General features: G+C 44.4%; 1 protein-coding gene across 1 annotated transcript in view; it reads right to left on the bottom strand.

Annotated features, from left to right (window-relative positions):
• The window catches only part of FRMD4B (FERM domain containing 4B), a 358,740-nt gene extending 342,091 nt beyond the window's left edge, over positions 1-16,649 (bottom strand). The window contains exon 1 of the mRNA XM_005222661.5: positions 16,560-16,649. The gene's annotated coding sequence lies outside the window, so the exon portion shown is untranslated. The remainder of the gene's footprint in view (positions 1-16,559) is intronic.
• Between the last annotated feature and the right edge of the window lie 677 nt (positions 16,650-17,326).

The following is a 17,326-nucleotide window of genomic DNA, read 5'->3' as shown; positions in this document are numbered from 1 at the left end:
TCAAGTTTATTCACTGAACAGAAATGACCAGAACCTGCAAATCTCAGGTTACCCCACTGGATATTTTTCTATGGCCTTTTCCAAGGATCCCTCCTCTGAGGGAACAGTCATCAGGAATCAATCCACATATTCAGGACAGAAAATACAAGAAGTATTACAGTGTTTGGAAGAAACTTCCTGACCACCCAGAAAGGTCATTAAACAACAAATCAAAACAATTAGAGAGCAGTTAAGCACAGAAATGTCCAGTCCTTAGTGCAGTGAACAGAAGGATGGCATCATATGCTTATTTGGCTGGGAAGCTGGACTCTAGGCCTTTGCAAGCAAGATGAAGGAATTAACCTAGCCACACAAGAGGATGAGAGTAGCTATGCAGTTCTCTAGCACTGGGACTTGTAGTCTTGAAGACTTTTGAAATATGTAATATAAAATGAGGCCAAGGCTCATTCATACACATAAAGCCAGAATAATAGGGAGGATCTTTGGATGGTGCCCAGATATTTGGGCAGGGGAGCCTCTTCATGCAGAATGAAGGTCCCCTCTATCTTCAACCTTGCCATCCTGAGCCTGTGGCTTCTGCCTTCAAAGTCACAGAAAGGTTGCTGAAGCTCCATCCATCATTTCTACATTCCTGGCAGCAGGAAGAGGGGGAGGATGGAAAGGCAAAAAAGCAAGTCTCCCACCTGTGTCAGCTCCCAACTGGTATCCTTCCTGAACATCCCACAGAACACTACTTAAACCTCACTGGTCAGCAGTTGGTCAGCTGGCCATATTTAATATTGTGGGAGGAAGGGAAATGTAGTGTTTTAGCAAAGTACACTACCACCTCAAATAAGACTGGGGTTCTATTATTCAGAATGGAGGAACTGGTATCAGGTAGGTGCTAAGGTTTTAGCTTCCCAGGTCAGTCAGGGAAAAGACTCAGTTTTTTCTTGATCAGCATGTGCCTCACCCTTAGCTCCACCCTCACCCTTTGTGAGGTATCAGAAGGCACCACCCCAGGAGCCTGTCCACTTTATCCTAAGACATATCCTTTACCTTTTTTTTTTTTTTTGCAAAAAAGCAAAATGGCTGTCTGGGGAGGCCTTACAAATAGCTGTGAAAGGAAGAGAAGCAAAAAGCAAAGGAGAAAAGGAAAGATATAAACATCTGAATGCAGAGTTCCAAAAAATAGCAAGAAGAGATAAGAAAGCCTTCTTCAACGATCAATGCAAAGAAATAGAGGAAACAACAGAATGGGAAAGACTAGGGATCTCTTCAAGAAAATCAGAGATACCAAAGGAACATTTCATGCAAAGATGAGCTCAATAAAGGACAGAAATGGTATGGACCTAACAGAAGCAGAAGATATTAAGAAGAGATGGCAAGAATACACGGAAGAACTGTACAAAACAGATCTTCACGACCCAGATAATCACGATGGTGTGATCACTGACCTAGAGCCAGACATCCTGGAATGTGAAGTCAAGTGGGCCTTAGAAAGCATCACTGCGAACAAAGCTAGTGGAGGTGATGGAATTCCAGTTGAGCTATTCCAAATCCTGAAAGATGATGCTGTGAAAGTGCTGCCCTCAATATGCCAGCAAATTTGGACAACTCAGCAGTGGCCACAGGACTGGAAAAGGTCAGTTTTCATTCCAATCCCAAAGAAAGGCAATGCCAAAGAATGCTCAAACTACTGCACAATTGCACTCATCTCACATGCTAGTAAAGTAATGCTCAAAATTCTCCAAGCCAGGCTTCAGCAATATGTGAACCGTGAACTTCCTGACGTTCAAGCTGGTTTTAGAAAAGGCAGAGGAACCAGAGATCAAATTGCCAACATCCGCTGGATCATAGAAAAAGCAAGAGAGTTCCAGAAAAACATCTATTTCTGCTTTATTGACTATGCCAAAGCCTTTGACTGTGTGGATCACAATAAACTGTGGAAAATTCTGAAAGAGATGGGAATACCAGACCAACTGATCTGCCTCTTTAGAAATTTGTATGCAGGTTAGGAAGCAACAGTTAGAACTGGACATGGAACAACAGACTGGTTCCAAATAGGAAAAGGAGTTTGTCAAGGCTGTATATTGTCACCCTGTTTATTTAACTTATATGCAGAGTACATCATGAGAAACGCTGGGCTGGAAGAAACACAAACTGGAATCAAGATTGCCGGGAGAAATATCAATAACCTCAGATATGCAGATGACACCACCCTTATGGCAGAAAGTGAAGAGGAACTCAAAAGCCTCTTGATGAAAGTGAAAGTGGAGAGTGAAAAAGTTGGCTTAAAGCTCAACATTCAGAAAACGAAGATCATGGCATCCGGTCCCACCACTTCATGGGAAATAGATGGGGAAACAGTGGAAACAGTGTCAGACTTTATTTTTCTGGGTTCCAAAATCACTACAGATGGTGACTGCAGCCATGAAATTAAAATACGCTTACTCCTTGGAAGGAAAGTTATGACCAACCTAGATAGCAATATTCAAAAGCAGAGACATTACTTTGCCAACAAAGGTTCGTCTAGTCAAGGCTATGGTTTTTCCTGTGGTCCTGTATGGATGTGAGAGTTGGACTGTGAAGAAGGCTGAGTGCCGAAGAATTGATGCTTTTGAACTGTGGTGTTGGGGAAGACTCTTGAGAGTCCCTTGGACTGCAAGGAGATCCAACCGGTCCATTCTGAAGGAGATCAGCCCTGGGATTTCTTTGGAAGGAATGATGCTAAAGCTGAAACTCCAGTACTTTGGCCACCTCATGCGAAGAGTTGACTCATTGGAAAAGACTCTGATGCTGGGAGGGATTGGGGGCAAGAGAAGGGGACGACAGAGGATGAGATGGCTGGATGGCATCATTGACTCGATGGACGTGAGTCTCAGTGAACTCTGGGAGTTGGTGATGGACAGGGGGGCCTGGCGTGTTGCGATTCATGGGGTTGCAAAGAGTCGGACACGACTGAGCGACTGATCTGATCTGATCTGATATCTTTTACCCAAGGTAGATAAATGCCACGCACAGGGGCTAAGGGAACTTCTGGTTTCTGCTGGCCCGCTCACTGGCCATGGATCACCCAACCACTTCAGAAATTAGCAAAATTCATTCCAGACCTCAGAGCCAGCAGGTATAAAGTTACTAACACTGCTTGAGTTGATCAGCAACAACTTAGCATTGTGAATAATTAATCCGCATATGAATAACATCAATAGTCATCTTTCACTGATTGTTGACTTTGTGCCAAGCACTGTGCCAGGCATTTCAGCCCCAGAGGCTTGCTGCAGAATATTAAATATGGTAATGCATGTCAGTCACAGAAGAGGTTTAGGCTAGTTTCTTATTCAATATTATCCTGTTAGCAAGTGACAGAACTAGGATTAAACCCAGGTCTTCTGGCTCCAACTCCCATGATCTTTCTAGCAACTCCCAGTTGGTTGAAGCTAAGTCATGTGTCAAACCTTTATATCAGTTACAACATAGGTTCTTGGTTGGAGCACAGACCAAGCAAGAGTGGTTTAGATTGGTTCTGGTTTGAGTCCAAGTAGAGAGTGGCCTAGCAGCGGGTGGGAGCTGGTAGCAGTGCTCTGGCCCACACAGTAGTAGAGGGACCCACACACTTTCCACCTTGAAGATCTGGCATCTCCTGGTGTGGGAGCAGGTCATCGAGAGGATATGCCTGCCAGATGACTCATAAGGTGGGCCCGAACAACTGGAAACTTCTCACCTCCCCCTCCATCCTTAGTATGTACATTCTGTCTACCATTCCTGCACTTGGCCATTTCAAGGATGCAGGCTTGAAAGAATAATATAAAAAAGGAAAGAAAGAAAAGCCATCTTTACCCAAACTTTTCAATCAAGAATTAATCACTATTATTATTTTTTTGAGTCTGACAGTGACCCATCAACAAGAGAACTTTAAGAATGATGTCTTGTTATCTTAACCTATTTTACACACACTGAAGAGTTGGGAGTAACCTTCCTCTTGAGGCTCACAGGGTACAATGGTCTGCACAATGTAAGCACAACTGGGTCACGGACTCTGGAATCAAACACGTATCTTTCTGGTTCCAGATCTACTTGCAACTTTCCCCTGAAGACTCACATGTCAACTTCAGGGTCAAAATTACCTTATTTGATACATAACATCACTCTCCCTTTAACCTTCAAATTCCCAGGTCTTCCTTTCACATTGTGCTGTGCATACAACACATGTGGATTCTGCTTCCCAGCGATTCCCACATCCTGGTGCATTCACACCCTCTGCTATTTATGTCCTCAGACCTGGGGCATGACTCCCCCCTCTCTCATTCAGCTGTGACATACTCTTTTATTCTGGGGCCAGAGATCTTCACAAGTTCATCTCTGATTAAAACACGTCACTAAAAATAGCTGGGTGGCCAGGAGAAGAAAGGTGAGAGAGAACCCAGGGTGGAGCAGGAGTGTCAGCGGTATCCTTTTGAACACACGTGAGGCAACTATTTTACAGGTTGCCTTTCACCCCCAAATAGGATAGAGAACCCAGAGCTTCCCAAGTGGGGAGTACACCTGCCAAGCCCCATCTTGATCGATTGAGTGAAGGGGGTGAAAGGCAAGAGATAGAGAATGTTTCCAAATTCATTGTCTTAACTAAGAATGTTGTGTTACCCCACAGCCAGCCACATCCCAACAGCAGCAAAGCAGAGACACAGATGATAAAGGAAAACCAGTCACACTCTTCAATTTCACTCTGATTTTTACAACCAAAGAACTAGAGACAATTGTGTTTTTTCAGCTGACATTTAAGTTCGGGGTCACTTTCAAAACGTAAATGCGCTCTGGGCATCGTTCTCAGTACTTGACAAACAATTCCTTTAATTTGCAAAGCAATCTTGAAAGGGAAGGACTATTACTGTCCTAACCTTAAAGACAGAAAATCGAGGAACATAGAGGTTAAGATAACTGGCTAAGTTACAGTAGTTAGTGGGTAAGATGGGAGACACATCCAGGCATTGTCTCCAGAGTCTCTGGGTGAAATCACTGCTCTACACAGCCTCTGAACTCTCACCCTAGCTTGGTTTTTTAAATACCCTGAGTGGCTCTTTTGTCCACTGTAACAGGTGTTGACAAACGACAAGCCTGTGGGCCAATCCCTGCCCACTGCTTGTTTTTGTAATTAAGGTTTTACTTGAATACAGCTTCATGTATCATTTTATGTCTTATCTGTGGCTATTCTTGGAGAAGGCAATGGCACCCCACTCCAGTACTCTTGCCTGGAAAATCCCATGGACGGAGGAGCCTGGAAAGCTGCAGTCCATGGGGTCGCTGAGGGTCGGACACGACTGAGCGACTTCACTTTCACTTTTTACTTTCATGCATTGGAGAAGGAAATGGCAACCCGCTCCGGTGTTCTTGCCTGGAGAATCCCAGGGAGGGGGGAGCCTGGTGGGCTGCCGTCTATGGGGTCGCACAGAGTCGGACACAACTGAAGTGACGCAGCAGCAGCAGCAGCAGTGGCTATTCTTGCCATGCAAAGACTGATTTAGGTAGCTACAACCCAGACCGTACGGCCTGCAAAACCTAATATATTTAGTAACCAGCCCTTCACAGAAAAAAGTTTGCTGACCCCTAAATTATAGACTTGTCAGGCATTCCTCTGATTGCAGGTTTCTTGATTATGCTATTAAATCATAATGCAGTAAATTCTATAACCCAGTGATCCCCAACCTTTTAGGCACCAGGGACTTGTTTCATGGAAGACAATTTTTCTGTGGACCACGGGGTTGAGGGGATCAGTTTCGGGACGTTACATTTACTGTGCCCTTTATTTCTACTATTATTATATCAGCTCCACTTCAGATCATCAGGCATTAGATTCCAGAGGTTGGGGACCCCTGCTATAACCAATCCACCCAAAGCCTTAGCGCATGTAGTGATGAACTCGCAGGTTTGACCTCCAGAAACTGCAACTGTGCAGAAGATGCCTGGGAACCTAGGAATCAGCAAAAATATTCCCAGAACTCCACTGAAGGAAAAAGATACCAACAAATACTCCGTAAAAAAAGACACGGAACTCATCTTGGGCTTTTACTTGGGGGAAGGTTTCAGAAGAAGGAGGAGAGACAGAAATATGCAGAGGAGAAACAGAGCAAGAGGCAATTCTTGCAACACCTAGCAACAGACATCCTGCAGTTAGAGACCCAGGTTCAAATTCCAGCTCCACCACTCACTACCAGTTTTTTAAACCTCAGTTTTCTCACCCTAAATGGAAGGAATAATCTCGTTTCTTGGTGGGGGTAGGGAGTCAGGCAGATTAACCAAGACTATAATGTATATGACATTCTTAGCACACTGCCTGGGATTTGCTAACTACCCAGAGGAGCGGTATTATTAGGAATAATGATAACTACAAAAGAATAAAAATATGTGATTATTTATACAAAGTCACTCAGCCCAAGGCAAGTCTGCTGTCAAACAGTAACAGGATGATGGCAAGGGACGAAACTGGATGCCCAAGTCAAGGAAAGTTGTAAACACATTTGTAAACTCCATGTAAAAAAGTATAGAAGCATGTGTCAACGTTTCCGTCAGAAACAGTTCAAGCAAAAATATAATGTAGGTGGGCAGAGGTAAGCTGTAATCACCTGGAAAAATCACTCCAATGAAACAGATGTCTTATTCCTTGACAATGCTGTATCAGTGAACCTGCAGAAGGGCGGGGTGGAAGTTTGCACTGTGTACTCTGAGAGAAGGCAGTTAACATTTCCCATAGAATGAACATTTGCTGACAAAATACCAATTTTTAAATACCCTTTTTTCCCAGCTTTCCTCTGAGATCGGAAAAGGACCAGCGATAGTCCACCTCTATGCTTTTCCAAGCGTAATCGAGCTCAGTGCCAGACAACGCACCAAGACCCACTCATGACTCGAACTGTTTACAGCAGCTGCGTCATTGTAAAAATACTTTCTTACTCTTAATTTGTTTGAATCAAACTTTTGACCCTAGTAAACTGGACAGTCCATTCTTCTAGGCAGTGAAAGTACAGCTAGAGTGGGCACAGGGAAGTATATAAAACAGCATGCTTCTTTTTTTTTTTTTCTCTTCAAAATACAAATTGAATTAATTTAACACAGTTGGAGCAAATTACCATGATATGTCCTCAATTTGTGTCTTATGGTCACATTGGGACTGGGCTTTCTGTTCCCAGTCTAAGGGCACATGGTTTTTATTACTTAATCAGGGTCCTGCATTTCAACTTGCAGGTTTAAATGGATGCAATCACTTCATTTGTGGTGGCCTCAAATGCCCTTAACTTTTCTGATTTATCAAAGAAGTCACCCTATCTTAATGTTGCAAGATCTGTTTAAAACTGAAAGGTTACTTGATAGGAGAAGTTACGCTGAAGATCATTTTTTACCGCACAGCAAATAACATTACTGAAATGTTCCACCAACCAGCACACTACGGATAAAGAAGCTCTTTTAAATGCATTTATCTAAGACTTTTTAAAAAAAATTATAGTTAATTTACAATACTATATTAGTTTCAGGTGTACGATATAGTGATTCAATATTTTTATAGCTTATACTCCATTTAAAAGATAGAAAATACTGGCTATATTCCCTTGGCTGTACAATATATCCTTGTAGCTTCTCTGTGTTATACATGGTAGTTTGTATCTTTTAATTCTCTACGTTCATCTTGTCTCTCCTCCATCCCTCTGAGCACGGGGAGGTGTTCTCTGAGCCCTTTTAGAAGTTTTAAAGCGAGAAGAGTGCAATGGCTGTGGATAAAGTGCAAATCTTTAATAAGATTTGAAGTCTGAGCACACGTCTGGTGGTTCATAATGTAAATATCATCCCCCACTTGAGAAATCAGAGAGGTAATTAACATGGCTAAGGTCAGTGTGCTGCTGAGATGGGATAAAAACTCAGCCTTTCGGACTCTCCACCCAGGATCACAACTCTTTGTCCCCAACTCCGCCCTCATCTGGCAGAACCCTGTTGGAGTATTACACTTGGATGAACCAGGGCCAGAGCTGGCCCTGTGATCTGGGCCTCCCATTCAGGTCACATATGGTCCCCCTGCTCTTTGGTGAGGACTGAATTGATGGCTAGGCTCAGTCAGGTGCAACAAGGGAAGCCAGAAAACAATCCTCAGGCCTCATCCATTGTCAGGTTCCCTACCAACGCTGTCGGCTGTTATAAGCACCAGCTGGAAGATGGATGCTGGTATTCCAGCAAGACCTTTTGAAAATCAGGAGGGGCAGTGATGGGCCCCATGCTGTGGCAGAGGCATAATTATTTCCAATAACAGTCTCTCTGGGCTACTTGGTGACTTCCTAAGGAAAGTGCCTCCTTGTTGCAACAAAACATTCAGTGTTTATTTGCAGGAGAAAGGGGTAGGGCAAGGGGCCAATTCTGAACCCATTTCTCATAAAAGGTCACAATGCTAAAAACTGTAGTCTGGTCATGGCTTATTCAGCAAAGCAGAAATATAATCATCTCTGGCTGAGGGTTAGGATCTGTTTTCGGGGGCAATATTCTCAACTGAAACAAGATGAGCCATTAGCATCTCTGGTGAGGTATGCTCTCTGGAGAGAGAGCTGAGCCTCTCTGGCTGTGACTGTCAGGGATAACACATAGCAGAGTCACTTGCAGCATGTTGTCCAAGAACACAGACCCAGCTGACTCTGAATTCCAGGTCTGTCACTAACCAGCTGTGATTCTGAACGAGGGTGCAGCCCCTCCAAGCCTCCCTTTTCACCTCTACAAAGTGTGAGCTATTGTGGCTCATGGTGGAGACAGAATGAAATATATACTGTCTGGAAAGCACGTGTCAAGTAGCTGGCACTGATAGAGACACAGTCAATGCGGACTATCAGGACCAGGCAACGGGGCTTGTCTTAGAAGACAGAGCTTATTCTAAGTGAATGTTTCAGTGTGTTGATCAGATTGTTACTGAAATTTCCACTTTGTAGGTGCAGGCATTTTTTGTGGAGTCTTATCTGCTTCTTGCACCCTTCCTCATGCTCATCAAGCCTGTCTGGGAACTCTCCACTTGCTGCTACGAATCTTTCAGACCAAACCAAAACCCCACCCCCTCCTGCTACCCCACTGCAGCATCTCTGGGGCAGACCATGGTCTCTGTACCTCTCTCTCCTGTGTTGCACTTTCTCTGGATGGGGGAGTTTACCACCCACCTTCCTTCACATCTTTTCTCCCCAATCAGCTTAAGCTTCTGGGAAATGGGATTCCATTTCTCTATGGTTTTGTTTTTTGAAAAATAGTTGATGTATGATATGTTGGAGAAGACTCTTGAGAGTCCCTTGGACAACAAGGAGATCCAACCAGTCCATCCTAAAGGAAATCAGTCCTGAACATTCACTGGAAGGACTGATGCTGAAGCTGAAACTCCAATACTTTGGCCACCTGATGTGAAGAACGGACTCACTGGAAAAGACCCTGATGCTGGGAGAGATTGAAGGCGGGAGGAGAAGGGAATGACAGAGGATGAGATGGTTGGATGGCATCACCAACTCAATGGACCTCCAGGAGTTGGTGATGGACAGGGAGGTCTGGCATGCTGCAGTCCATGCAATCCATAGGGTCGCAAAGAGTCGGACTCAACTGAGCGACTAAACTGAACTGAATATAAGTTACAGATGTACAATATAGTTATCCACAATTTTTAAAAGGTATGCTCTATTTATAGTTATCATAAAATATTGGCTATATTCCCTGTGTTGTACAATATATCCTTGTAGCCTATTTATTTTACACCTAATAATTTGTGCCTCTTAATCCTCTACCCTTATTCCCTCCCTCCTTCCCTCTCCCCACTGGTCACCATTAATGTGTTCTCTATGTCTATGAGTCTGTTTCTTTCTGTTATATTCACCAATTTGTTTTATTTTTTATACTCTACATGCAAGCAATAGCATGCATATTTGTCTCTTTTGAACTCACTTCATTTAGCATAATACTCTCAAAGTCCACCCATGTTGTTGAAAATGGCAAAATTCCATTCTGTTTTTATGACTGAGTAGTATTATTCCATTGTGTGTATATGTGTGTGTGTATATACATGTGAAGGAAAAAGCCAACCCAATACATCACATCTTCTTTATCCATTCATCTGTTGAGGGACAAATAATGCTGCTATGAATGTTGGGGTACATTCAGTTCAGTCACTCAGTTGTGTCCGACTCTTTGCGACCCCATGGGCTGCAGCACGCCAGGCTTCCCTGTCCATCACCAACTCCCGGAGCTTGCTCAAACTCACGTCCATCGAGTCGGTGATGCCATCCAACCATCTCATCCTCTGTTGTCCCCTTCTCCTCCTGCCTTCAGTTGGGGTGCATGTATCTTTTCAAATTAGTATTTTTGTTTCTTTCAGATATATACCCAGGGGTGGAATTGCTGGGTCATATGGTAGTATTATTTTTAGTTTAGTTTTTTTTTTTTTTCCTTCAGAAACCTATAGACTGTTTCCCATAGTAGCTGTACCAATTTGTATTCCTACCAATAGTGTAAGAGGGTTCCCTTTTCTCCATATCGTTGCCAACATTTGTCACTTGAAGATTTTTTGACAATAGCCATTCTGACAAGTGTGAGGTGGTATTTCATTATACCTTACATTTCTTCAAATCCTCAACACGCAGCATGTGTCAAAGAATCTTCTAGGTTCTCTGATCCCTTCCTAGGTGAAGTATGGTCCACAGACCAGCGCCAATGACATCTCCCGGGGGCCTGCTGGAAATCCAGAATCTCAGACCCCACCCCAGATATACTGAATCAGAATCTGATTCCCAACTGAGTCTTGTGCACAGAGTTGGACAAACATTGCTCTAATCCAGCATTTCCCAGACTTCAGTCATTCACATCTTCCCTTTTATAGCTTTTGCCATTTTCCAGTACTACCCACCCTATGTTTCACCTAATATATATTTTTAAGTGATTTTACATTGACACTGTCTTGCTAGCCTCACCCTAAGCAATAATATTGTCTGTTAATAATTTATTAGGCGAGGCAAGACGAAATTTATTATTTAATAAAGTTTGAAGTTCTGAGTGTAAAAACAAATTATTTTGGCACACATTAAAATAATCACTGAAGTAAAATGGTTCTCCATCTATCACCTAAAATTTACTCATATACCCCCAGGAGTTTATGTACCCTGGTAAGACAGTACTAGACATTTTGTAGCTGAATTAGAAGACATCTTCCCAACTCCAGATCCAGTATTTCCAGTTCATACCTGCTCTCACCTTGCTGGGTGGATGCATTTGTCCTCAATTTACCAATGGTTGTGGAAGGCAGAAAACCTTGGTTCTGGCCTGCACCACCCTTAAATAACTTGCCAAGTCACATCACATATTGGGGTCATTTTTGAAGGCTGGCCTATCTCAAAACTCCCTTCCAAGTCTAACAATATAACATAATAAATGAGAGCAGAGGCTCTGAAATCAAAATGACTGGGGGTTGCAAGTAATGGCTTCATTACTTGCTAATGTCATTAAATCTCGGTTTTCCTCATCTGGAAAATGGGAGTAATAACAACAACAAATGGCCATAACATTCAGATCACAGGACTTGTAAAAATAAAGAAAATGATAGCTAAAAAAATTCTTAGACTTAAATGCGGCACATAGTGTTCAATTAAAAAAACATAACTATTACTATTTTTCCTAGCTTCATCAAAGCACAAATAATAGTTAACATTTATTAAATATTTAGTATGTAGCAGGCACCACATGAAACAATTTTATTTTATCCTCTATCCACACAATGAGGTAGGAACTCTGATTCTCCCTACATTAGAGATGAAGAAATTAAAGCACAAAAAACGTTAAGCCACTTTCCTTTATATTTTACCATGTAAACATGCATCCTCTTGCATTGGTAGATGGATTCTTTATCATCAGCGCCACCTGGGAAGCCCTGGCACGCATTCTTAAATATCATTTAATCTTGCCTGGTAAGAGGAGCTCTTTATAATTTAATCTATTAAAAAGACCTCTAATCATGGCCCCCCAAAACATCCTTTATAGGTAAAGTAACCATATAAGTTATCATTCAAACTGGAGTCACAGACATTAACCAGGACTGACCCAGGTAAGCCAGCATGATCACCTGACTTCCAGGATCCTCTGCTGGAAATGAATATTATTCTCATAGCCAAACACACATAGGGTCCCCTTCCCACTGGATACTTGTACATAAAGTGACAGAGGACAATTAAAAGCAGCACATCCCCAGGGGTGAAGCAACACTGACTCAGATAAATACCTGCAGGCTGAAGAGCTGCCAAGCAGAGAATTTATTCACCTTGGGCCTTAAGGAGATGTACTCTTCAAAGAATTTTCTGGAAGACACTACCAAAATAACCATGGTCACCACATTCACACAACACACTGACTAAAAGAACTGCCTCCCAAGATTTGCACATGGGTGCAAAAAAGAGATTTGGGGTCTGCAGTGGGTTTTAAATCAGTATATCTGCCTTTTTTTGCCCCTCAGTGTCACCGGAAAGTATAGACACCACCATCTCTTTGACCTGTTCTACATTTTGATCTGCAAATCTTGACACTGACCAAGGTAAAGTGACAGCTAAAGCTTTCCTTACACACACGAAAAATCATAGCGAAAACCTATCTGCCTGAATATAAATCAGCTTGTCCTCCATTATCTTGGGCATCAAAGAGAACAGAAATCAGTCTATGTTGAGTTAGGCACTTGTGTGTTGTGGCGAACATTCATTCACTTCCCAGCAATTGTATTCACCTGGAGGTCAGGGCCTCCCGCATCCACGGTCCACAGGGCCTGGGTGGGACTCCCACTAGGGCAAAGAGTTTCCTTCAGCCAAGCCAACTGGGCCAGTCAGAACTGGTGCTGAGACGTTTTGTTCAGCAACTGGAGAAGGAGGGTTTATGCTTTTTCTCTTGGTCTTGAATCTGGAATTGTGTAAACCGGCAACTGCTACCGTCATTGTCACCCAACAGGGAACAAAAAGGAAGAAAAAGGCAGAATGAAAGATAAAAAAATTAATCAGATCCTGAAGTCACTGTTCAACCCTGAGGAAGATGCTCTTGAAATCAGTCTTACCTATGCACCTTTTAGAAAATTCAATCTGTATATATGGGATATATATATATATGTCTATATTCTAATTCTATTTAAATTGCGTGTTTATCAACTTATGATACAAACACATCCTGTGGCAGTGACTTGCAAACTTTTTCATAGCAAATCATAGTGTGAATTATACTTTATCCAGCAAAGTGTACACACAGTCTCAGATTCAGGACGGACTCAAAGGTTCATGAAACTACAGAACCTTTACTGACATTAAGATGATGCTGATATTTTCTGTCCCTGTAATACTTAAAAGGAAAAAACTGATGTGACCCACTAAACTGATTTCCTGAACTTCGTTTTGAAAAACACTGCTTTATAAGATTAGGTTAAAAATGGATTTCACCGGAAAGAATGAGATTTTTTAAAAACTGACACAGGCTATTGAGGAAAATAGGAGGTTTGGCTCCTAAACCAAACATCTAGCAACAGAAAATTGCTACTTTACAGTTTCTTTCTGGCCACACAGGACAGGCACTTAACAGAAAAGAGAAAAGAATTTTAATGACCGAGATATAAATGAATTACCAAAAAAAAAGGTATGTGGCTTTTAAAGCAAAACAAAAACCACGTCTACAAAGAGAGAGAAGAGAGATATCTAAGGAAATTAAGACCCAAGTGCTGCTGATGAGCTGAGTTACATGATTTAATAATTTCACTGAACCTCAGCAGTGGCTGAGTATTTTAAAATAGTGCCTTCATGATAACATCAGATCTCTAGGGCAGATTTAGGGGGAGGGATGGAGAGAGGGAGGGAGAAAGAGAGAGAAATTCCTTGCAGTATAAGACTGATGCCTTCATTTAAGTGTGTAATGTGTGTAAAATAAAAATGAAGAGTTCCTGAAGTTTCAGACAGTTACTGCAGGCTGGACAAGACAGGACATTTTTGACGGGGGTGGGGGAGCTGACAGGATATTTTTAACTGTTTTCCATGTACCTTATTTGTATTGTCAGTTAGCCAAAATTTCCTTTTTGTCTGCTCAAAAGCACTGCAGAGTCTTGATTCAATCTGTGGACTCAAATGGACAGCTCGGATTCTCAGGCTTGCTAGAAACAGAGGCCAGTCCAGTAAACAGTCCTGAGAAAACTGCATTTCCACTCCAGAGAGGCTGGTGAACTTAACTCTGCCCATACTTTTCTAGCTTGTCAGGCTCATGCACAGTTGTCTGCCTGTTTGAGAAGCCATTAACTTTCCCTCCACTAACATGCAAATTCAAAACCATTATTCATTTCCAAACCAAGTGAAGTTTAAGACAATCGCTTGCATGCTCGGAAGAGAGTTCTGAGAACTTTTTCCCAGGGATCATGAAAAACAGACCTCACTATAATAGTAGGTTAGGTGGATTTCCATCATCATAGTGTTCAAATGCATTATACCTGCATTACTGAATTGAAGCAAATGAAGTGTTTAATTAATATCTGCGGATGTCATGAGGAAATGATAAACCTCTTATGTTCAAGAAGTTCTTGGAATTGCATAAATACTTCTGGCCATCTTTTAGAAAACAATAATAAGCACTGTTCAAAAGGTAAGGGTGAATGTGTTCGTGTGTGTGTGTGTGTCCGCGTGCATGCACATGAGTGCAGGTACATTCACTCTTTATATCAAATTTTTCAGATACACAAAAGAAGTAAGACTCATAGAGTTATCAATATACCCATCGCCTAGTTTATGACATTGAATTTAGAGACCAAATTATACCCTGAGTGTTTACCTTGGTTCAGCCATTCTTTTCAATGTCATTTGATTTAATCTTATGAATCCATTGTTGTGTTGTAATTATTTTTGCTTCATCATTATCAGTGTCACCACAACACAGCCTTGTTAAAGGCACTGTTATGGTTAAAAGCCTGGCATTTGGAAACAGACCTGATGTAAATAAAAAATTATCAGTGTAACTTATGGCAGGTTACTTAACCTCCCTCGAGGGCTCAGTTGACCACTCCGTGGACTGTTTATGATGGTCCCAAACTGCCTACTGGGATGCCTGTTTCATAGTAAATTCTCGTAAGCACCATTCCTAAAGGGTATGTGTGTGCTTGTGCTCAGTCACTAAGACGTGTCCGACTCTTGTGACCCCATGGACTGTAGTCCGATAGGCTCCTCTGTCCATGGAATTCTCCAGGCAAGAATACTGAAGTGAGTTGCCATGTCCTCTTCCAGGGGATTTTCCCGACCCAGGGATTGAGCCGGGGTCTCCTGGGCAAGCGAGTGTGTATGGGGGATTAAAGAGCAGTCTGCTGAGGTTAAGTAAGGTGAAGCTGCTTCTCCCCCGCAGAGGTTTGATAGGGAAGCTCCACAGACACATTCTCTTTACGACAGGAAACAGCATGCCAGGGACCGCGCTAAAATCCTGCACCCAACCTCCAAATGAGTTGACAAGTTTATGGGCAAACACTAGCTAACCTTGAAGGATCAACAACCTTTCCCTAAAGACTGAGGCTGTCAGCACTCCAGGGTCGTTCTGCCCCCACCCCCACACCCTCCAGGGGCCACCTTCCAGATGCTGCTGTCTGGGTACCAGCAAGCAGATCGAGTCGGTTCGCAAAGTTCAGAGGAGTTGGCTTTGGTATGCTTACAAGTCCTAGCAGATCGCAGGAATGTTCACGATAATTATTACCCCACCCAGGAGCGCCCAGCCCAACCCTCTCACATCTGGAAGGAAGCGGCCACACAAAGAACAAGCGAGATCTCCTCCTGCGGCAGCGTTCTTAGATCCGGAGAAGGTTTAATACAAGCTCTCACCCCTTTTGTGAACAAGACCAGGCACTGCTCGGCAATATCGTTCGGAGTACAGATCATTCAACGCAAAGGAAGAGTTCATCCCCTAGCCCAGATCGAATGGAATTTCCCAAAATATCATCTTTGTTTTTCCCTCCCTAGACAAAAGTAAAAAGTGAAATATTCTAGAAAATGGAGAGGGAGCGAACCACACGCATACAGCCTCTTCAACACAGCAGCGGCTAGGGGCAGACACACCTATTTGAAAAGAGCAGCCAAACCAAACCCTTAGCATTCTCTGCAGACGCAAAGGATTTCCCCCTTCCACTCTTCTCGCCGCTTTTTGAAAGTATCTCTGGGCAGAGGGATCTGGGATTCATCAGCATTTCTCCCCACCTCCCACGAACGCGCGGCAATCAAAGCACAAGGTCTCTGGCGGCGCGTTTGCAAACCCCACCAGCGCCAACGCCCAGAAACCGCCAAACTTCCTGTCTCCACACTACCAAAGCGACCGAAGCGCCGCCGCGCCAAGTGCCCGAGGGACTCCAGCGGAGGCTGCAGGCAGCCAGGGAGCGGCGGGGCGGGGTTTCCTGCCGGCAGGAGCGCCCGGGACCCGCACCTCCACTGGGGGTCTCCAAACGCGCGCGCTGCGCCTGGAGCGCACGGGAAGCGGCGCCGTGGTGGCGCGTCGCAAGGTCGTCCCCCTCAGTGCGCTCCGGGCACCCGGGGCAGTCATCCACCTACCTGCTCTCTCGCTTCCAGCCTCGGGCGCTCGGCGGACTGTCGACCGCTACTTTATTGTCTCGGCTGCTCACCTCGCAGGACCTGGGGACCCGGCTCTGCGCCAGCTCCGCAACTCCGCTCTACGTAGCGCCTTCCTGGGCGGCTGCTTTCTTCGTTCTCTCTGCCCAAGCTCCTGCTCAGCACATGAGCCGCGCAGCCAGACTCCCGGACTCGCAAGGCAGCCAGCGCCTGCCGCATCCCCCGACCCAGGGTTGCTAGTCGCCCCCGCCGCCGCTCTCCGCGCGTCCTCGCTTGATCCACACTTAAAGCGGCGCTCCGGGCCGCCCTCCTCGCGTCCTGTAGTCCTTCCGTCCTGCCTATCTCTTCGCTGTCAGCCCCGGCTCTGGGCTCCCTCTCCCCAGCTGCCCCCTCCCGCCGCCTCTCCGGGGGCTGGGGCGGCCGCTGCCAATGAGACACTGCTGAGGCGCTGTTCCGGCCCAGTCATTGTATCGGGAGGGGAAGAAGGGGAGGGGGGAGCGAGAGAAGGGAGGGGGCGCCCTCGGCCCCCGCCGCGCGGCTGTGGGCTGGGCTCGTCTTCCCGACAGAGAAAAGGCGCTGGTGCCAAGGGGCGCGGAGCGGTTGGCGCTGCCAGGAGTGGGGAAAAGGGAGGGGGTCGCCAGCCCGCGCCTATCTTCTCTCCCTCCGGCTCTAAAGCACTGGGAGGGACTTGATTCCGCTTTCCAGGTTTCAAGCATCCCGACTCGACTGCCCTTAGAATAAAGGGAATA

This window comes from Bos taurus, chromosome 22, assembly GCF_002263795.3.
Source record: "Bos taurus isolate L1 Dominette 01449 registration number 42190680 breed Hereford chromosome 22, ARS-UCD2.0, whole genome shotgun sequence".
Classification (NCBI taxonomy): domain Eukaryota; kingdom Metazoa; phylum Chordata; class Mammalia; order Artiodactyla; family Bovidae; genus Bos; species Bos taurus.
This window is presented reverse-complemented; position numbering and strand designations above follow the sequence as displayed.